The sequence below is a fragment of the Cervus elaphus genome, chromosome 29 (genome assembly GCF_910594005.1).
Source record: "Cervus elaphus chromosome 29, mCerEla1.1, whole genome shotgun sequence".
Classification (NCBI taxonomy): domain Eukaryota; kingdom Metazoa; phylum Chordata; class Mammalia; order Artiodactyla; family Cervidae; genus Cervus; species Cervus elaphus.
The window spans coordinates 21,721,765-21,741,181 of record NC_057843.1 but is presented as its reverse complement, the minus strand read 5'-3'; the positions used below and the strand labels follow the sequence as shown (position 1 = coordinate 21,741,181).

At 39.7% G+C, this 19,417-nt stretch overlaps 1 long non-coding RNA gene across 1 annotated transcript in view; it reads left to right on the top strand.

Moving 5' to 3' along the window:
• Positions 1-2,349: 2,349 nt before the first annotated feature.
• Positions 2,350-19,417, top strand: part of LOC122685821 — a 76,502-nt gene continuing 59,434 nt past the window's right edge. The window contains exon 1 of the long non-coding RNA XR_006338555.1: positions 2,350-2,532. This is a non-coding gene — a long non-coding RNA (uncharacterized LOC122685821). The remainder of the gene's footprint in view (positions 2,533-19,417) is intronic.

The following is a 19,417-nucleotide window of genomic DNA, read 5'->3' as shown; positions in this document are numbered from 1 at the left end:
TACGACAGCAACACTAGGAAGGGAAAGAAGAATTGGACTGGAAGAAAAGCATGCACTCAGCACTAGGACTGCTTCCCACAGGGTGGGAGATCTCTCAATTTTTCCTCTCTGCCGTGTGGACAAAAAGAGTTGAAGGGAGGCTAGATTATGCATACTTATTCGCTCATTTGTTCATTCATTTATTCAATTAATAAAAATATTTCTTGCATATCCTAGGTAGCAAGCATGAGAATATACTGTTCTTTTTCAAAAGAGGAAGCAGAGAAAGAAATAGATAATTTCAATTAAACACATTTAGTTTTCTAATAACAGCAACATGTATTGAACTCTTATTAAATACCAGGAACTTTGCTTGGAGCTATAAACCCTTAGATTACCAATATAGGGGTTTGGTCATTACTTCCTTTTGGAGGATCAAAGGTTGAAGAGATTAACTCCTACAGCTTGGAAGCAGTGAACCAAGGACTTGACACTTGGTTCTTAACCACACATTTCCAGATTTGGGGAAAGATGACTAAAACTACAACAAAACTACCCTACAATGACTCTTGAAAGCAAAATAACTCTCTAAATGAGGATATAGTTGGGCTGGCTAGGGCGTTAGGGGCTGGTGGTGATTAGTAGGCAGAGGCAGCTGCATATTTGAAGGCCATGGGAGATGTGTTGTCAGGGGAAATGAAAATGATTAAATAGTGTTGGAGGTTTCTGTGGGTGATCTGGTTTTTTTATTGGTGCATAACAAAACATTCCCAAACTTAGTGGCTTAAAGAATCATGATCATTTCGCTAGTTCGCAGATCTGCAAGTTGGTCAGGGTTTGGTGGGGACAGCCCCTTTATAGTCTATGCAGTGATTGCTGGGGCTGCTTTAAGTATGCCTGAACAACTGGGGCTTCTTAAGAATTTGAATCTTTCTGTGATCACTTCATGTAGTGTCTCAGACACAGCAGCTTCAAGGAACTGAACTTACATGGAAGCCTAGGGCTCTAAGGCGTGTGCTCCAAAAGAGACTGCCAGATGGAAGGCATGTTGCCTTTTATGACCTAGCCTCAGAAATCATATAGCCTGACTTATCCCAGACCTCATTAGTTGAGGCAGTCAAAAGATCCTGCCCAGGTTCAAGTGGAGGGGACACAGACTGGACAAATAGCAAGGTTCTGGAAAAGCATAGGGACAGAAGTACTGTTGCAAACTTTTTTCTTTTGGGGGAGTGGTGGGGCGGAAATAGAGGAGGATAAAAGGCAGCATAGTTGGTCCTAAAGAGTAGAGTTGGATTATGATGCGCTTGGGTTCAACGATGGGCTTCACACTTATTAGCTGGGTAACTTTGGCCAAGGTGCTTAACTTTCTTGAGCCTCAGTTTTCTCATCTGTAAAATGAGGAAGCTAGGACTGATCTTACAGAATTACTAATGATTAAGAATATATGTAAATCATTTGGCATTGGGAGTTGGCACATATTTCATAAGACCTGTGATTACTGATGGGCTAGTAGCAAGAGAGAGAATTGCAGAGGGAGAAGGGGTCATGTGGGGGGAGGGTTTTCATAGCTAATAGTAAGCTGGTGAAACTATAATAGTACTCATAGCCCAAAAGTTACTGAAAACTAGCCACAGTGCTAAGCTCTTTCAAAGGCGTATCTCACTGAATCTTCACAACAAACCTATGGTGAAGGACTGTTGTGACCCCGTTTTATAGATGAAGATATTCAGGATCAAAGAGGTTAAGTAATGTTCCTAAGTTGGTAAGTAGCAATGACAGGATATGAATCAAGGTGATTGTGTTACCAAAGCCTATACTAGGACAGTTGGGATTTTAACCTGAAGGCTATTGGAAACTACTAAAAATTTTTAAACTTGGCAGTCCTGTGGTCAAAGTTGCTCCATAGACATCAGCATGGAAAACAGGAAGGAACATTTAACAGATGATTGCTCTAGTTCAGGTGAGAAATACTGAGACATGTAAAATATTGAAGATAAAAGTAGTGTGGGAGACACGAGAAGTGGAGGAGGTCCTGTGAAGGTAGTGGCAGTCAGCCTTGATTTTTGATTGGATGTGGAAAGAAGGAGAGGGAATTTCTGTTATCATTCGTCAGCCCTGAGTGCAGGCACTGGCATGTGCGATATTACTCAGGGCTCTAAGGAGAGAAAGAAAACAACCCCCCGGGTGCCTTCTAACCTAAAGCATATTTCCTAAGTCCTTCCACTCTCAGTCTAGACTGAAAACAAACAAAACAGACTCCTCTTGAAGCTCTCAGATCTCTCACCTTGCAATTCTAGCTTTCAAATTCCACGCCAAGCTTCCTTTCCCACACCCTAAACCCTTGTCCTGGGGATTACAATGATCGTTTGTGTGTACTAGGTGATTGTTCCTTCCACATCAGGGGCCTTGGGAGGATGACCTAAGGCTGCTTTCTCCTGTCCTTACTTCCTCCACACAGTGCCGTAACTGCACATGCAATCAGCTGGTTGTTATAAAGGATGCTGACCAGTGCTGTGATGTTGTCTTCAGGAAGCAGGGGGATCTCCAAACAAGGTACTTACTGACTGTGTCATTTAGCTTCATGTGAATTTCCTTTAGAGGGACAATATGTGCTTTGAAAGACAGAGACAGAATATGTGTCATTAGATAAGGCATTCCAGGTCTCTGATTAAGGACTTTTATCTATTGCTGGGTCAAGGTCTGAGAAATAAACTGGCCCTTGATGAAAACTAAAACAAGTGAAGAAACCAACGGACAACCCCCTAAACCTAGTTTTTCTGTATTAAAACATGTCTTTTCAAATTACTTCCTTAAAATTGGAATAATTTTTGAGATTAAAAAATATTGCCATAATCTTTTGTGATAGATATATTTACTCTTATTTACTTGTTTGTGTCACCTCCTTCTCTGTTTCCTTTATAATAGGATTAATTTCTGAAAAGTAACTTTATTCTGATGCTACATTTTGAGTAAATTACTGCCTCTCTCAATGAACAATGGAGGCTGGCATTTGACTGAACAGCTTTTGTCCACTGACTGGTATATTTAGGTATAGTGGGAGCTCCATTTAACTCAGGGTTTCTGACAATAAATCACTTGAGGAGAGAGGATTGCTCTCATTGTTTGAACACTTGTCTATGCATGTTGCTTGGTCATTTACTAGATAGTTATTAAGTCTGCCATTTGTTGTCAGTCGCTGAAGGTGTAAGCTAGCACAGGTGTACCAGCGCATGAGGTCACTAGCTGCATACACAGTTTGGTCACAATCTTGCTTTAGGATCTCCAATCTCTTCCCTTAATAATCAAGCAGGCTTAAACTTGGCTTTGCCCACTAAATTGTTCATTTTGAGAAATCATCCACTGCACCTCAATTACAATTTAATGTTTTTTTATTTATAAAGAACAACAACAAAAAAACCGAGCTATTTTATGATTTAGAAACTTCCCCTAAATGGGAGTTTCCAATGAAACATTAAATTGGTGAATGGCAACGAGTGAACAACTAATGCGGTCAGACTTTCTTGTTAGGAAAGTATGGAAGTATGTTATTATGAGCACTGTAGAGTGGCAACAGATTAGAATATAAAAGTTAGAGAAGGGTCTAGTTTCTGCCTAGAGGTCTTTTTGATTGTTTAATAAAAAGCTCCCAAACCATCAAACATCAGACAACAAAAGGCACATTTTCATAATCTAAGCAATTTTCCCATTAATTAAACCTTATGTTTAGGAGATTACTTTTCTTTTGTCCCAGAAGGAAACCTCTTGCTTGGGACAGCTTCAACAATTTAACCACATTTTCCAAGCATATAGGGCAAATAAGAGGCAATCATTCATCGGTTATAAAGATAAGCCAGGGAATGGGAATACTTTTGTAGGTCACGTCACCTGATAGAAACTTTGGACTGATCCTTTCCTGGTTCAAGAGTTCAACTATAAGACCTACTTTCCCTATCAGCTGGCTCAGGCTGATAAGGTCCTGAAGTAAGCAAGATTTTTTATGACTTCTATTTAATTGTCTGTGTGATATAGGGTTGGGGGTTAGTCTGCACAGAGTTACTTCTCATTGGTCTGTTTTTCTTTTGAATAAATCATGGTCTCCCTGACTGGACAAGGTACAAGCAGTTTGAGTAAATACTTTTCATCAAATTTCTATTAGCCAGTACAGAGCCTTTATCCCTAACAGGTTTCCTGTAAGTACTATTGAAGAAAATAATTATAAACTTAGCCTTAGATTGTTGATTGGTTAGGGACAAACATAATTCAAGAGCAGAATAAGTAAGAGCAAGTATTGTATTGTATATGCCCATCAAGTGGATTAGTTGGAGGTGATGGAGACAAGGGTAAAGTTGAAGGTGCCAGAGCTCACTGAAATTGCAAATGAGATGTTATCTGCTATTAGAATGAGCTGAGCCTGTCTTCTTCCCAGGAATTTGGCTCAAAAGGAGTTCAGAAAAAGGTGTTATCCCCAAAGTGGTATGCTAGGCCTGTAACCTAGGGAAGTTTCAATGGATTCCAGTCCTATGCTCCTTTGAAAGGAACTAGGTGTTTCTGATCTCTCTTAGTTTCCCTTCTATTCCCATCCTCCTACCATCTTTCCTGCTATTTGGTCTGGTGAACATCAATAGTAGAATGTTTTTTGCAGCTTCCATCTTAACTTGTGTTCTAGATCTGAGTGTGTCACAAACTCATCGTTGACCTTGAAGAAGTCAATTAACGTCCCTGAGCTTTAGCTTCTTCAGCTAAACAACAACAAATAACTTACAACAAATAACTGGATGAGATGATGGTCAAGGTGCTTTACTAATTCTATGATTTTATTATTCTTTGACTAGACCCTAGTTAGAATACCTTAAGTTCAATACTTAATCCTCTAATAAGATGCAGATATTAATCAATCACTTTTTCTTTAAAGATTGGGCTTAATTCTCTGGTATTAGGTAACTAAACACCTCATATTCATTAGTAGAGACATCCATTAGGTACCTGATATTTAATCAAGCAGAATGCTCACCTGTGGCTGAGAATCTAAGATTCCCTCTGGCATAATCCCTTGGGTTTAGTGAAGGTTAAAAGCCATCAGGTTTCATTTTCTAAGAGGACTGTGCTTCTAACATAGATGTTCAAGTACTTTGGAATATAATAGTGTAAACAGATGAAAACACACTGTTTGGTATTTTCTTCTTCTAAGTGCTAAAAACATCTCCATGTCATAACATCATTATGGCTCCTATCACTTATTGAGAGCTTACTATATGCTAGACACTGCGGCTAAACATCTATGATCTTGTTTAGTTCTTAAAACGTGGTGACAGTGAAAGTTGCTTAGTCGTGTCTGACTCTTTGTGACCCCATGGACTGTAGCCTGCCAGGCTTCTCTGTCCACGGAATTCTCCAGGCAAGAATACTGGAGTGGGTAGCCGTTCCCTTATCCAGGGGATCTTCAAAACCCAGGGATTGAACCCAGGTCTCCTACATTGCAGGCAGATTCTTTACTGTCTGAACCACTTTATTAATACTTTTGTTTTGAAATTATCATGTATATATGATTATCATAAATACATACAATATGTAGAAGAATTAGAAAGCAAATACCCTATACATATTTCTTAGTTTAAAAAATATAACTTTATCAGTCCTTAGGTGTCCCTGTGTGCCCTCTCCACTGACATTCCCCTCTTACCTCTAAAAGCAACCACTATCCTGGATTTTGTGTAAATCATTACCTTGATTTTCTTTAGTTTTCCATCCCTGTATGTATCCCTAGATTTAGTTGTTCTTGTTTTAGAACTTGATGGAAATGGATTCCTATAGAATGTATTCTTCTAGAATGTACTAGTTTCTCAATATCTTATTTTGAGGTTTATTATTATTGATGTGCAAAGCTATATTCATTGTTATTGTTGAATAATATTCCACTGGATGACTTTGCTACAATAATTTATTCTACTGTTGGTGGATATTTGAGTTGTTTTCATTTTATTTATTTTTTGGCATTATGAACAATGTGGTTTTGAATATTCTTATACATGCCTGGTGTGTATAAGTACATATATACATATACATATACAACATATATATGTGTATGTGTCTGTCTTAGAATGTATCTTAGAACACACTAGAAAACCAAGGCCCACAGTCACCAAACAACTCAGAGTGATAAAGGTCAGAGTGATGAGGACAAAGTATGAACCAGAAGTCTGTTGTCAGAGTTTGTGTCCTTAGCCACAACACTCTGTGGATCCCCACTTTAAGGCCACGGGGAATTTAAATCACTTGCTCAAACAGCAGAGACTCAACAAAGTTCAACCTAACTAATGCTTTTCATTATTTCTGTATCATCTAAAGCGCATATGATTCATATGTGAAACTAACCAATCACAGATGAATGAAATTATATTGGGTTGGCCAAAAAGTTCATTTGGGTTTTGCTGTTACACTGTATGGAACAACTCGGATGAACTTTTTGGCCAACCCAATACTTAGCACCCTTATCTCTTCTTTACAAAGGATCAGATGTCAAAATGTAAAAATATAATTTCATATTATCCATATATATTTGACATGAAATTATTATAGTATTTTTCTTTTAAGAATATGAATAGAGATGAAAAGAAAAGCAGGTTTTTTAGTGGAATAATTCTCCCTCTCTGTCTCAGCCTGCCAAATCTCTTTAGCAATATGTAGCACTTGTAAACATTTAAGTTCACTGTCAGTTAAAGATATTCAAAAGTAGGTGTACTAGATAAGGGAGACATATATCTAATACATGTTTATGATGTGACACTGACAGAATATAGGCTGCTATAATCAAGAGAGCAGCAATAACTTAAAAGTTCTTTTATATGTGCAAAGCATTTGGGAAGGAGTATTTGGTATAGTGAGCAAAAACAAGCAAGCAAGTACAGCAGCTGGTGACATGAAAGGAATCAAACTGTAAGCCCTGCTGAATCACCAGTGTCCTGGAGACACTTGAATAAGTTTCTTTGCTAGAGGTTTTTCCCACTACATGATGATAAATGTTCTCAAGGAAAAATGAAATGAAGTTTCTCCGTTCTGTGAGTCACATCTCTCTTGGTTGCAAATGACTGAACTCATCTTGAAGTTGTTTAGGTAAAATGAGAAATGCTGATTCATGGAATGTCATGAAGACTTGAACAATCAAACCATGGGAACTTCAGGGATGCAGCTGGATGGTCCAGAAAAACTGAAATATCTGGTCAAAAACTCCTGGGGACTCTCTTTCCAGAAGTTCCTGCTGCTTCTCTCTCTGCGATGGCTCCTTCTTTTTCTCTGGAGATTGGTTTCTTCTGCATGGCAAGAAACACTGCTATCACACTTCCCGAGTTCTACATCCTGCAACTTCTACTATGGGTGATGGATTAAATTACACTTTCTTCAGTGAAAAGTTAAAAATTACCAGCGGAGGGAGATTTGTTGCCTCAGCTGGGAGATTTTGTCCATTTCTAGAGCAGTTTACTGTTCTCTGGGGAAGGGAGGATGGAGTTATAGATGAACATGGACATTTTCTCAGAACCACTTGGTTTGACTGGGGGAAGAGCATTTCCAAAAGAATGGGAGTAAAATTTATAGAGAGAGGTACAGTGGACAGATAAAATAATAGTTTTTCACTAGTTTAAACAATCCCCATGATACTTTCAGTATTTTATAAAGAGGGTAAAAAATGCTCCCAAACCATGACAACAAATTTAATCTTGTCACATTTTCTCTTTGAATTATTTTACATATAATCTACCTGAAATATTTTCAAACAAACAATCAACATGAGGAAATGGGTGTTCTGGCTTCTTGAAAATGAGTTCTGATGCAAAGAATTAACTTTCTGATTTATGCTCTCTAACTACGCAAAACCCTGCAGCTAGTAAGCAAGAAACTCCAAAGTAAAAAAAAAAAAAAGGTAGTTATTTTAAAAGGCTCCAGCCCGCATGACTAAACTATCCATGTTTCTGAAAGACAGTGAAATCTCTCTAAATTCTCAAATTGCCTTTTGGTCTTAATGTAGCATCAGATATGCAAATTAATAACTTCAGACCCTGATTATTCTTATCACCACTCCCACCATCCAGTCCTCTGAGAAGCAGGTGCTAAGATGAGATTAGACATGCAAGGGATTTGCTGAAGGAGGCCTTGTGGGAGAAAATGGGGTGGGAGCTGGTGGAGGCTGGGAGGGCTGACAGAGCACAATGCAGGACTGATCCCTGTGAGGGAGAGAGGCAGGGAAGGCAAGGAAGAAAGACCTGAAGAGTTCAATTCTGAGAAAGTTCTGGCAAGGCTATCTGGAGTCCTTAAGCTAAAGCTGCCCACCGGAGGAATCCTGCATCTTCCAGGAATGGGCCTGCCTTAGCAGCACGGCTGTGCTTAGTCATGGCTGGGGGCAGCCACAGAAAGCATGGCCTCGGAACAAATGTGGTGATGAATTTCAGAGGGCAGCAGCTGGAACCATCAGCCTACTATGTTTCCTGCAGTGGCTACCATAATTACTATCCTGGCAATCCGTTTTCTGGTACATCCACGGGATAAGGTTCTCCTCTTTCATCCCTTCAAATGCTAGGTCATTGAAAGGCTAGGTCATTCAAATTCATGTGGCATCTCTGACTGACTGAATACTTTCCATTCATCACATTTTACCTTATTTAAAAATACTTTTACTAATTAACCCAAATCACCATTGTCATCCTGATTGCTCCTTCTGTCTCCTTGTAAATACTTTTGTAAGGCATGCACCGGAGCCTGGATCCCAAACCTCTAATCTTCAGTGAGCAACCAGAAGTGAATACAGATTCCTAACAAATACAGCAGACAAAAAATTTCATTAGTAGGAACTTGGATTTGGACCCCAAATTCTTTTGGGATTTCCTTAATGGGCAAAATGGACAACTGATCTGAGTCACAAGGACTCCTTTTTGCATGTGGTCTGACACTGATGTGGGAGAAGACTTACATTCTATTGTCTATGATTCCTTTAGTTTGGTTTCTTCTTGTCTTTTTAAGGGGAGGGAAAAGCAGGAAAGCTGTCCCTTAGAGTGACTGTACATTGCACAAGTTAAAAAGAAGCACTATTAACATTGCCAGGACAACAATCATAACCAGGATGGTTCTGAGAAAATTGGATTAAAAGCTCACTCTAAGGTCTCTCTTCTCAAGAGTGAAGGAGACTTGAACCTCTTATCTCACCTAGCACGTGGTAAGAAAGAGAGCAGTGCAATACTTTAAGAGAAATGTCTGAAAAGAGAGATGCAGAAAGAAAGAATTTTTATCAATTTTTCCTTTTCAAGATATGACACTTCTTGGAACTCCCAGCTCACAGAGGTGATTTTGTTCCAGAGCTCTTCCTTGTTGGGGCAAAGATGGGAAAAGTGGGTGGGCCATCAAGGGGTGGGTGGGGGTTGTGCTCCCTTCAAGGCTTTTCCAGTGTCATTTCTAAATGATTATCATCTTGGACCATATGTACTTGGGGATTCTTGGTTGTTTTCCAGGGTAAACAGGACACATCTTGAAAGGCACTTTTTTCCCCAGTAATTTGAGGGGAAAATTCTTTTATATTAAATCAAACCCAGATATATACTGGTGGATTAGAATGTGAAATTCATCTGGATAAATCATGAGACTTCAAAGATGTACTGTCCTTAGGGGCCACTTTATACTCCTGTTTAGATCTTCCTGTAAGTATTATTATTCACTATTCTAAGCTATTATATCTTATCAGAGAAGTTTGAGAAGACCTACCCAAGAAATTAGAGTGTGTCTTCAACATTCTTTCAGCTCTTCTGTCTCTTTCCAAAATTGGATGACATTGGATAGTACCAGCTTCCTACAGTTTTGACAGCCATTTGAGGATATTATTATAATTGATAATGCAGTCCGGATTATCCAAAGTGTAACAAGACTCAAGGCAGCCAGAATGCCCCAGGATAGATGGAAATGGGTTGTAAGTAGGTGTGGAGATGAGCCACAGTTTAGTCCTTCAAGAGTATTTATTGAATGCCTGTGTACCAGCAGCTCTTTTGGAAAGTGTGACACAGCAGAGAACAAGCCAGATAAAGAGCTTCTTCTCACACAACGTAACAAACCCGAGAGAGAACAGATATTGATAAAAACTAATACATAAGAAAATAAAGCATTCCAATAGTTTTAACTGATGGGGTGAAAATAAAGCAGGAAAGTGTTCTAGCCTCTATGGTGTGGTTATATAGTGACAGCTTCTCTGAGAGAGTGACATTTGATCTTAGACCTAAATAAAGAGAAATAAGCAGTCAGTCGGATGAAAATGAGAGAAGAGTCATTCAGGAAGTAGCAATGGTGAGTGCAAAGAAATGGAGACAACTGGACCTGTTGGAGTGACAGAGAGGACGCCTGCGTGTGGGGCACAGTGGATGAAGGGGAGCTTAGTTGTAGAGAAGGGCTGGGGCTCAATCTCACAGAAAACAGTTTGGCTAACATTCTAACTACATTGAGAACTTACTGGAAGGCCTTAGCTGGGGAATGTCATCGCTGTCCAAATTACCCAAATAGTAAAACCATCTCTTCCTGAATTACTTGGCAAAAAAGGATATTATGGCTATGGATATACATGACAATTAAGTGGAACATGGAAGAAGGGCCTCCAATTAAAATTGACCTCACTTCAACATGGGAGGAAGATGAAATGATAGCTAGCAATGTTTAAAGGATGTAAAGATGACTTTCAATAATGAATAAAATGTTAAATTTTATTATGGAGAAGAATGTTGTGTATGTTATACAATCCAAAAGGAATTCTCATTCAGAATAACTGGAAAAAAGTCTAGGATGTTTACAACAATGAGCCTTTTAAGATAAATGGAAAATTCACATATCTAGAGCCTGACTTCTAAAGAACTCAGACTTCATTGTATATAATATGTTAGGAAATTTTGTTTATTTATAATTTAACCTGCTTGAGTCAAAATCACAAGGAAGTTTAAGGAATCTGAGTAACATTTAAAATGACCACTTAAATAGATTCAAAGTCGAGAGTATCATCACAGTTTTTCTTTGATATGATCACCCCTCCTCCCCATGATATTAAATAAGAGGAGGGGGTGAACTGTGACCTGAACTCTAACCTGCAATCATGTTTCCAAGGAAAGAGAAGTGAGATGGGAAAAACAAAAACAAAAATCACCAAAACTCATTTAGAAACTCATGAAAGGCAGAGTAGAGTTTGCACATATCAGACCGATTTGCCTTGGCGTGTGAATCATTTAACAGGAAAAAACATGGACTGACTCAGCTTGAGTGAGCTCTTTCTGTCTCTGCTGAGGTCCTCGCTTAGTGTGGCCCCTGTCGCTCTCTCAGACCTTGCTTCCCTCCTCCTTTCTCACTGGAGAGAAACAGGAAGTGTTGTTTATTAATAAGCCTGACCAGGGTCACACCCAAGGCAGTATCAGGGCTTTACCTCTCCTGGGCTTGGGGAGAGGTTCAAAGATCAGGGATATGCTCCTGGTTAGAATGAGAGGCAAGGCCAGACTCCAGAAAATAAACTCACAGCTGGTACTTGACATAGACCCTAGATGACTTAGAGTGTATCTGCCTGTGTGACAGCTCACCGGTTCCTCCCAATCCTCTGGTGACACTTTCTCCCTTGTAACAGAGAGACAGCTGGCACCTCAACCGAGAAGCAGCTTGCCTAAGACCAGGGCGGGGGAGCAGCACTTGGATCTAGACTTTCTGACTCCTACGGTTGTGTCATCTTCCATTTATCACTACACCTTGGGAGACGTTTACAAGACAGAGGAGAGTTGCCCAGCGTGGGGTCTCCTAGCTCGCTTGTCATGAGCTGTTCTTTCCCTTTGGCCTTTCAGTTGTACCTCATGGCTACCTTCAGTCAGCTCCTGGACTGGGGTCATCTCTGTCTGACATAGGTTGAGCCACATTAAACTTGAATAAGGGGAGGGGGGTGAGGGAGAGAGAGAGAATGCCTGACATTTTATGACAGGTTCCCTACCTCACCCCACCCCACTCCTTCTCAACAGGGAGAAAGTACCAAAAGAACATTATTGTTCTGAGGGGCATAACAAACTCAATGGGTATTACCTAGCCTGAAAAATCTTAGCGATGTCAAAAAGCCACTTGAGACAACAAGGCACCAGCTCTTCTGTCCTCATTCCTTATCAGTCCTTGGCTTTGGGAAGAGGAACTTTCTGAAAGAAGGACCTTTGTGGAGGAAAAAAGGAGGGGAAGGTGTGGGCACTCTCGGCTCTGAAACAAATCAGTGACAAGTTGTTCCACAGACTGACAACTTTCCCCTCATCTTTCTAGCAGTTGTACATCTCATTGTCAGAGACATAGAGGAAAAGTAATGGTTAAGTATATAATGTAATCCCTGAAGTACATTGACCATCACATAGCTCCAACCATACTAAAATTGTCCTCGTGATTCCAACTCAACTGTGGTCTGTGATCCAACAGGTAAGTGACCTCACTGAGAAAATTCACTGGTCATGGTGACTTTGGCTTTCTTAGCATACATGAATTTGTTATGTTCATTTTCTTCACACCAAATACTTAGTACAGAGTTAAGTGGATTGGGAAATCTCATGAAAACCATTAACCTAAACAGTTCCTGTTTACAGGCATATCGGACCATTGTGATCAGTAACTTGCTTTGAGAAAGCATGGGCACTGGAGTCAGGTTGGGGGAGGTTTGAATCCTCAGGCTACCAGAGTTACACTCTATGGCAATGGGAAATTTACATAACATTTCTGTGCCTCAGTTTCCTCATTAAACATGGGTGCAATTGTGCAAACCTCATAGGATTACTGTGAGGCTCAAGTGCAAAATAATTAGTGCACCCTGCCTGGTACTGTTAAAATGACACCAAAGATAATGCAGATGTTCTCTTAACACATAATTGCAATTTTGCTTACTCAAGGCCAAGTATCTTAATAGAATTGAATTTTCCAAACAAAATGAAGTCTCCAGGATGTCAAAACCATAGCTTTGTTGCTCCCTCATTTATACGCTACTGCTTTTAAACAGGCCAGCAAACCCCAGCTGATGACTCAAGACTTTTCAGTAGGTATACATTATGCTGACCTCACCCTCATGTGCCCTCAGGCTTTCACTCATAAAATCGTGGGAGCAAAGAAGTGTGTTGGTGAGAAATAAATGAGGAAGAACAAGGACAAAAAAAAGTGTCATGAGTTTATTCACTGGTAATATTTATTATACAGTGATCATTCTTCAGATGTATTTGCTCTCTGTTCAACTGTAACTATGGGAGAAATACCATTGCTCAACAGCTGTCTTGGTCTCTTACCAGGATCTGTGAGGTACAGGTGTCTAAGGGTGCCTTCAAAATACTGTGCCATTCCTGCACTGAAGCTTTCATGATGGGTGCCAGACTGAATTAGTCATGATTGAAAGACAGAGCCATCTTTATTTTAGACTTGTTGTTCATAATAAAATAAATTCCCTTACGGCATCATGTTCTTGGGATCTTTACCCAGCAGAGCTTTTCAGTGGGTTTAAAACTTAGGAAAAGAATTAAAATGATAACCAGTATTGCAGTCTCTGTAGACCTCAAGTCTCAGTGTGGCAGCATGAACATTAGCTTCAGCTCAAGCTTTGGGATCAGTCAGACTTCCACTCAAATCCTGGTTGAAATTTGCTATATGACCTTGACACTGGTATTGAACTCTGTGAGGATATTATCTCCGAAATATGGGCAATAAACTCTTCTCCTGAAGAGGTAGTGAGAACTCAGTGAGATTGATAAACTGATCTGTATTGTAGGTGTTCAACAAATGTGAACGCCTTTGTTTTATTCTTTCCTTATCTCTTTCTTCTTAGTCATGTAGTGCCATTTGCGAGTCCAGCTTTTATAGGCCTAAGTTATTTTGTTCACAGCAAGTCAGACACTGGAGGAGACACAAGCTATTTGAGAACTTTGAAGCTTTCTGCTAAATGAAGGCCAGAGATCAGAATCAGTATTTGTACTTTGCAGTACATGGGTCAGGAAATCAGGTTCACTGAGACCGTGGGGGATCCTAATGAGTGTTTCCCAATGAAAATATGAAGCCTATGGAAATGCTTCGTTGGATGTCGAGGGCTCTGGATTGTATGGTATTACCATCACTACTGTCACCACTTATGTTTTCCTTCACATTCTGCAGGTTAGGAATTGAGATCTAGTAAGACAAAAATTGATTTTCCTGAGCATATATATCATTCTCATCCTCTTTCTAGCAGCAAATATAGTGTTTACCTAGTGCCAACTACTGATCTAGACACTTTATATGTATCACCAGTAATTCTGGTAAATGGTAATCTTCATAATAACCTTATGAGGTGGTTACTATTATCCCATCTTACAGATGAAAAAGCAGAAGCACAAAGAGGTGCTGGGATTGTCAACTGGCTGGGATTTGAACCAGGCAATGTGATTCCAGAGTGATCATTTTGACAATGTGGCACTAGTGGTAAAGAACCCTCTTGCCAATGCAGAAGATGTTATAGACATGGTTTTGATCCCTGGGTCAGGAAGAATCCCTGGAGGAGGGCATGGCAACCCACTCCAGTATTCTTGCCTGGAGAATCCCATGCACAGAGGAGCCTGGCAGACTATAGTCCATAAGGTTGCAAAGAGTTGGACACAAATGAAGCAAATTATCACACAATGCACTTGGTATGTGTATGTGTATGTGTATGGAGTACACACACAGACTTAAAAATAAATATGGGCTCAGATGATGAATACAGTTTTCTTGTATGTTTCCTTTTTTTTTTTTTGGCTTATGGGATCTTAGATCCCCAACCAAAGATCCAACACACACCTCCTGCAATCAAAGCAGAGTCCTAACCACTAGATTTCAACAGAATTCCCTGTTTGAGTCTTTCTTCACTTCACAACATATTCTAGTTTACTACTTAACTATTTCAAAAGTTTTTTTTTTTAATGTGGATCATTTTTTAAGAGTTTTTATTGAATTTGTTACAATATATATATGGATGTGCTCAGTCATGTTTGACTCTTTGAGACCCCATGGACTGAAGCCCATCGGGCTTCTCCGTCTGTGGGATTTCCCAGGCAAGAATACTGGAATGGGTTGCCATTTCCTGCTCCAGGGGATCTTCCAGATCCAGGGATCAAACCTACGTTTCTTGTGTCACCTGCATTAGCAGATGGGTTCTTTACCACTGCACCATCTGGGGAAACATTTGTTATAATATTATTTCTGTTTTATGTTCTGGCTGAGAGGCTTGTGGGACAAGGATTGAACCTGCATCCGCTGCATCAGAAGGTGAAGTCTTAACCACTGGACCATCATGGAAGCCCTTATTACTTAACTTTTGAGAATGTTTTAAAAATTAAAATGATTCACATTATATGTATTGGTTACATAAAAAGAGGAAATAGCTGCTAAAGTCAACCAAATTAATTTAGAGATAGCTTTGAGATATTTTCCTATGAGGCTGATGATGGCGGAGGTGAAAAGTAGATAGAAGGTTTGTTCCAAAAGAATTACAAGACATATCTTCTATAGTCAAATTGAGTAGAGAAATGAAAACAAAGTCAAGTCCAGTTGAAGTTCAGGAAGAGAGGTGAATTTACACTGAACAGGTAAGAGCTTCAGGTGAGAGATGGGACTGGAGGAGGCCTCAAGAGGTGGGAGAGGCTAAAGAGTTGGCATGTGCTAATTTTAAGTAGACCGAGGACCCAGAAATAGTGTCAGATGAGAAATGGATAAGGAAATCCCCAAAGCCCAAGCATGTTTAAGTTAGAGAAGAAAAGAATCAGCTAGATACAAAGGTTTACTTTTAATATTTTATGGTTGTCATGTGGCAAGGGGATTAGATTATCTATGTTGTTCTAGGGGACAGAAGTAGGGAAAATGTATGCAAGTAGAAGGTGGAAGATTTAAAATCAAAATGGAGAAGAACCTTCCAATATCAACTATAATATAGTATAATAACAACAAGAACAAAAAGGATTACCTTTGCAATCATATTCCTCTTGATCCATAGATAGATATGTAAACAGAGACAGGATTACTGGTAACATTGTAGAGGGAGATAAACCAAACTGCATAACAATAAATACTATATCATATTCCCATTTTAAATATGTTCTGAATATTCATTGAAAGGCCTGATGCTGAAGCTGACACTCCAATACTTTGACCACCTGATGCGAAGAACTGACTCACTGGAAAAGACCCTGATGCTGGGAAAGATTGAAGGCAGGACAGAGGATGAGATGGTTGGATGGCATCACCAACTCAATGGACATGAGTTCGAGCAAGCCCTGGGAGATGGTGAAGGACAGGGAAGCCTGGCATGTTGCAATTCATGGGGTTGCAAAGAGTTGGACATGACTGAATGACTGAACTGATATGTATCATAAGCATGTAAAAATACTCCAAACTCAAACACTTGCCTTGTGTAATCACTTTTCTCATTTTTAATGAATATATATTAAATAAAAATTTAGAACAACATACAATATATATTTTTTTAATTCAGGAAATCTTAGGAAGGTTAATTACATTTCAGTTCACTTCAGTCACTCAGTCGTGTCCAACTCTTTGCGACCCCATGGACTGCAGCACACTAGGCGTCCCTGTACATCCCCCAACTCCTAAATTCATGTTCATTGAGTCGGTAATGCCATTCAACCATCTCATCCTCTGTCGTCCCCTTCTTCTGCTGCCTTCAATCTTTCCCAGCCTCTGGGTCTTTTCAAATGAGTTAGCTCTTTGCACCAGGTGACCAAAGTATTGGAGTTTCGGCTTCAGCATCAGTCCTTCCAATGAACACCCAGGACTGATCTCCTTTAGGATGGACTGGTTAGATCTCCTTCCAGTCCAAGGGACTCCCAAAAGTCTCCTCAAACACCACAGTTCAAAAGCATCAATTTTCTGGTGTTCAGCTTTTTATAGTTCAACTCTCATATCCATACATGACTACTGGAAAAACCATAGCTTTGACTAGACGGACCTTTGTTGGGGAAGTAATGTCTCTGCTTTTTAATATGCCGCCTAGGTTGTTCATAGTTTTCCTTCCAAGGAAAATTCCAATGGATTTTGGCAATTTGATCTCTGGTTCCTCTACCTTTTCTAAAACCAGCTTGAAGATCTGGAAGTTCATGGTTCATATATTGCTGAAGCCTGGCTTGGAGAATTTTGAGCATTACTTTACTAGCATGTGAGATGAGTGCAATTGTGCAGTAGTTTGAGCACTCTTTGGCATTGCATTTCTTTGGGATTGGAATGAAAACTGACCTTTTCCAGTCCTGTGGCCACTGCTGAGTTTTCCACATTTGTTGGCATATTGAGTGCAGCACTTTCACAGCGTCATCTTTCAGGATTTGAAATAGCTCAACTGTAATTCCATCACCTCCACTAGCTTTGTTCGTAGTGATGCTTCCTAAGGTCCACTTGACTTCACATTCCAGGATGTCTGGCTCTTGGTGAGTGATCACACCATCGTGATTATCTGGGTCGTGAAGATCTTTTTTGTATAGTTCTTCTGTGTATTCTTGCCACCTCTTCTTAATATCTTCTGCTTCTGTTAGGTCCCTACCATTTCTGTCCTTTATTGAGCCCATCTTTGCATGAAATGTTCCCTTGGTATCTCTCATTTTCTTGAAGAGATTGCTAGTCTTTCCCATTCTATTGTTTTCCTCTATTTCTCTGCACTGATCACTGAGGAAGGCTTTCTTCTCTCTCCTGGCTATTCTTTGGAACTCTGCATTCAAATGGGAATATCTTTCCTTTTCTCCTTTGCTTTTGGCTTCTCTTCTTTTCACAGCTATTTGTAAGGCCTCTTCAGAGAGCCATTTTGCTTTTTTGCATTTCTTTTTCTTGGGGATGTTATTGGTCCCTGTCATTTACTGAAGTCTTAACCAAACGCCAAGATTTGACTTCATCTCTGACTTAAAGTCTAATCTTTTTTTTTTTTTTTTCCTTCAGGAAACCACAATCCTACCTTTTATGGAATTAAGAAGGGAAAAAGTAGACAAGATGTGGAGGTAGTAGGTATACAATAATATGTTGTAGGAGCTTAGGAGCGTTTCAACAGCAAATAGCAGATTTGGGGAGTATAACAAGAAAGTGATAAAGGAGACAGTTAAGTCAGTTGGAACTGAATGGTGACCAAGCAGGGCTGCTGATGGCTGAGCAGCCAGGGTGTGACCATCCTAGCAAGCTGCAGATGCGGAATCAAGATAGAGTGTGGCCTTCCTCCTTAAAGTCCTTATAAGAAACAAAAATGTCCACCATCCAATATTACGCTTAATTGTGTCTTCCCTGATAGCTCAGTTGGTAAAGAATCTGCCTGCAATGTAGGAGACCCCATTTTGATTCCTGGGTCAGGAAGGTCCGCTGGAGAAGGGATAGGCTACCCACTTCAGTATTCTTGGGCTTCCCTTGTGGCTCAGCTGGTAAAGATTCCGCCTGCAATGTGGGAGACCTGGGTTTGATCCCTGGAGAAGGGAAAGGCTACCCACTCCAGTATTTTGGCCTGGAAAATTCCATGAACTGTGTAGGCTGAGGTAGCAAAGAGTCAGACACCGACTGAGCAGCTTTCACTTTGTATCTTTTAAGCTATTTTGTTTTTTAGTAATTTCTTATCCTTTAAGAATAGTTATTCTTTTGAAACAAAAAAATACTTTCTGTCTTCTTTTTCGATGTAAATTAGAAGTCATATTTGTTATGTGGGAATAGACATGGTCCAGGCTACTTGGGTCCAGAGTGGAATCTAGCTGTGTTAATGTCAGAAGTGGTCTTAGCTGAGTTAGAACCTGACACCACTATTTACATAACAACGGTGGTCTGCCTCCAAGGTAGAGTGAGGTGTTTTACAATCACCAGCTTTAAGAGTTGCAGCTATAAAATAATCAATCTTTTAAAGCAAACATACCACAATGTCTACATCCAAAAGCAACTTGTCCTTCAGAGCTGTGACCTTGGGGAACTTTTCACATATATTGGCATAAAATATTTAAACTCTTTACTGAAAACATCCTTTGGGCCTTCTTTCTCTCTTTCTACCTCTCTCTCTCTCTCTCTCTCTTACACACACACAGTATTTTAAGGTATACTTCATTTTTAACCAAAATGTTTTATCTTGCTTGATAACCAATGTTATTTCCCAGAGAACTGGCTGTGAATGTCTCTGGCTATTAGAAAAATCAAATCCATCATTAAAAGACTATTACCACCAAAGAGGGAAAAGGTAATGTGCTGACTACAGAGACCATATCCAAAGAAGAGCTGCAAAGATATTTGGAATATTGGTAGTATCCTTAGTATAAGAGAACAGCCTTATAAGATGCTGGCTTAAAACTCAACATTCAAAAAACTAAGATCATGGCATCTGGTCCCATAACTTCATGGCAAATAGATGGGAAAACAATGGAAACAGCGACAGACTTTATTTTCTTGGACTCCAAAATCA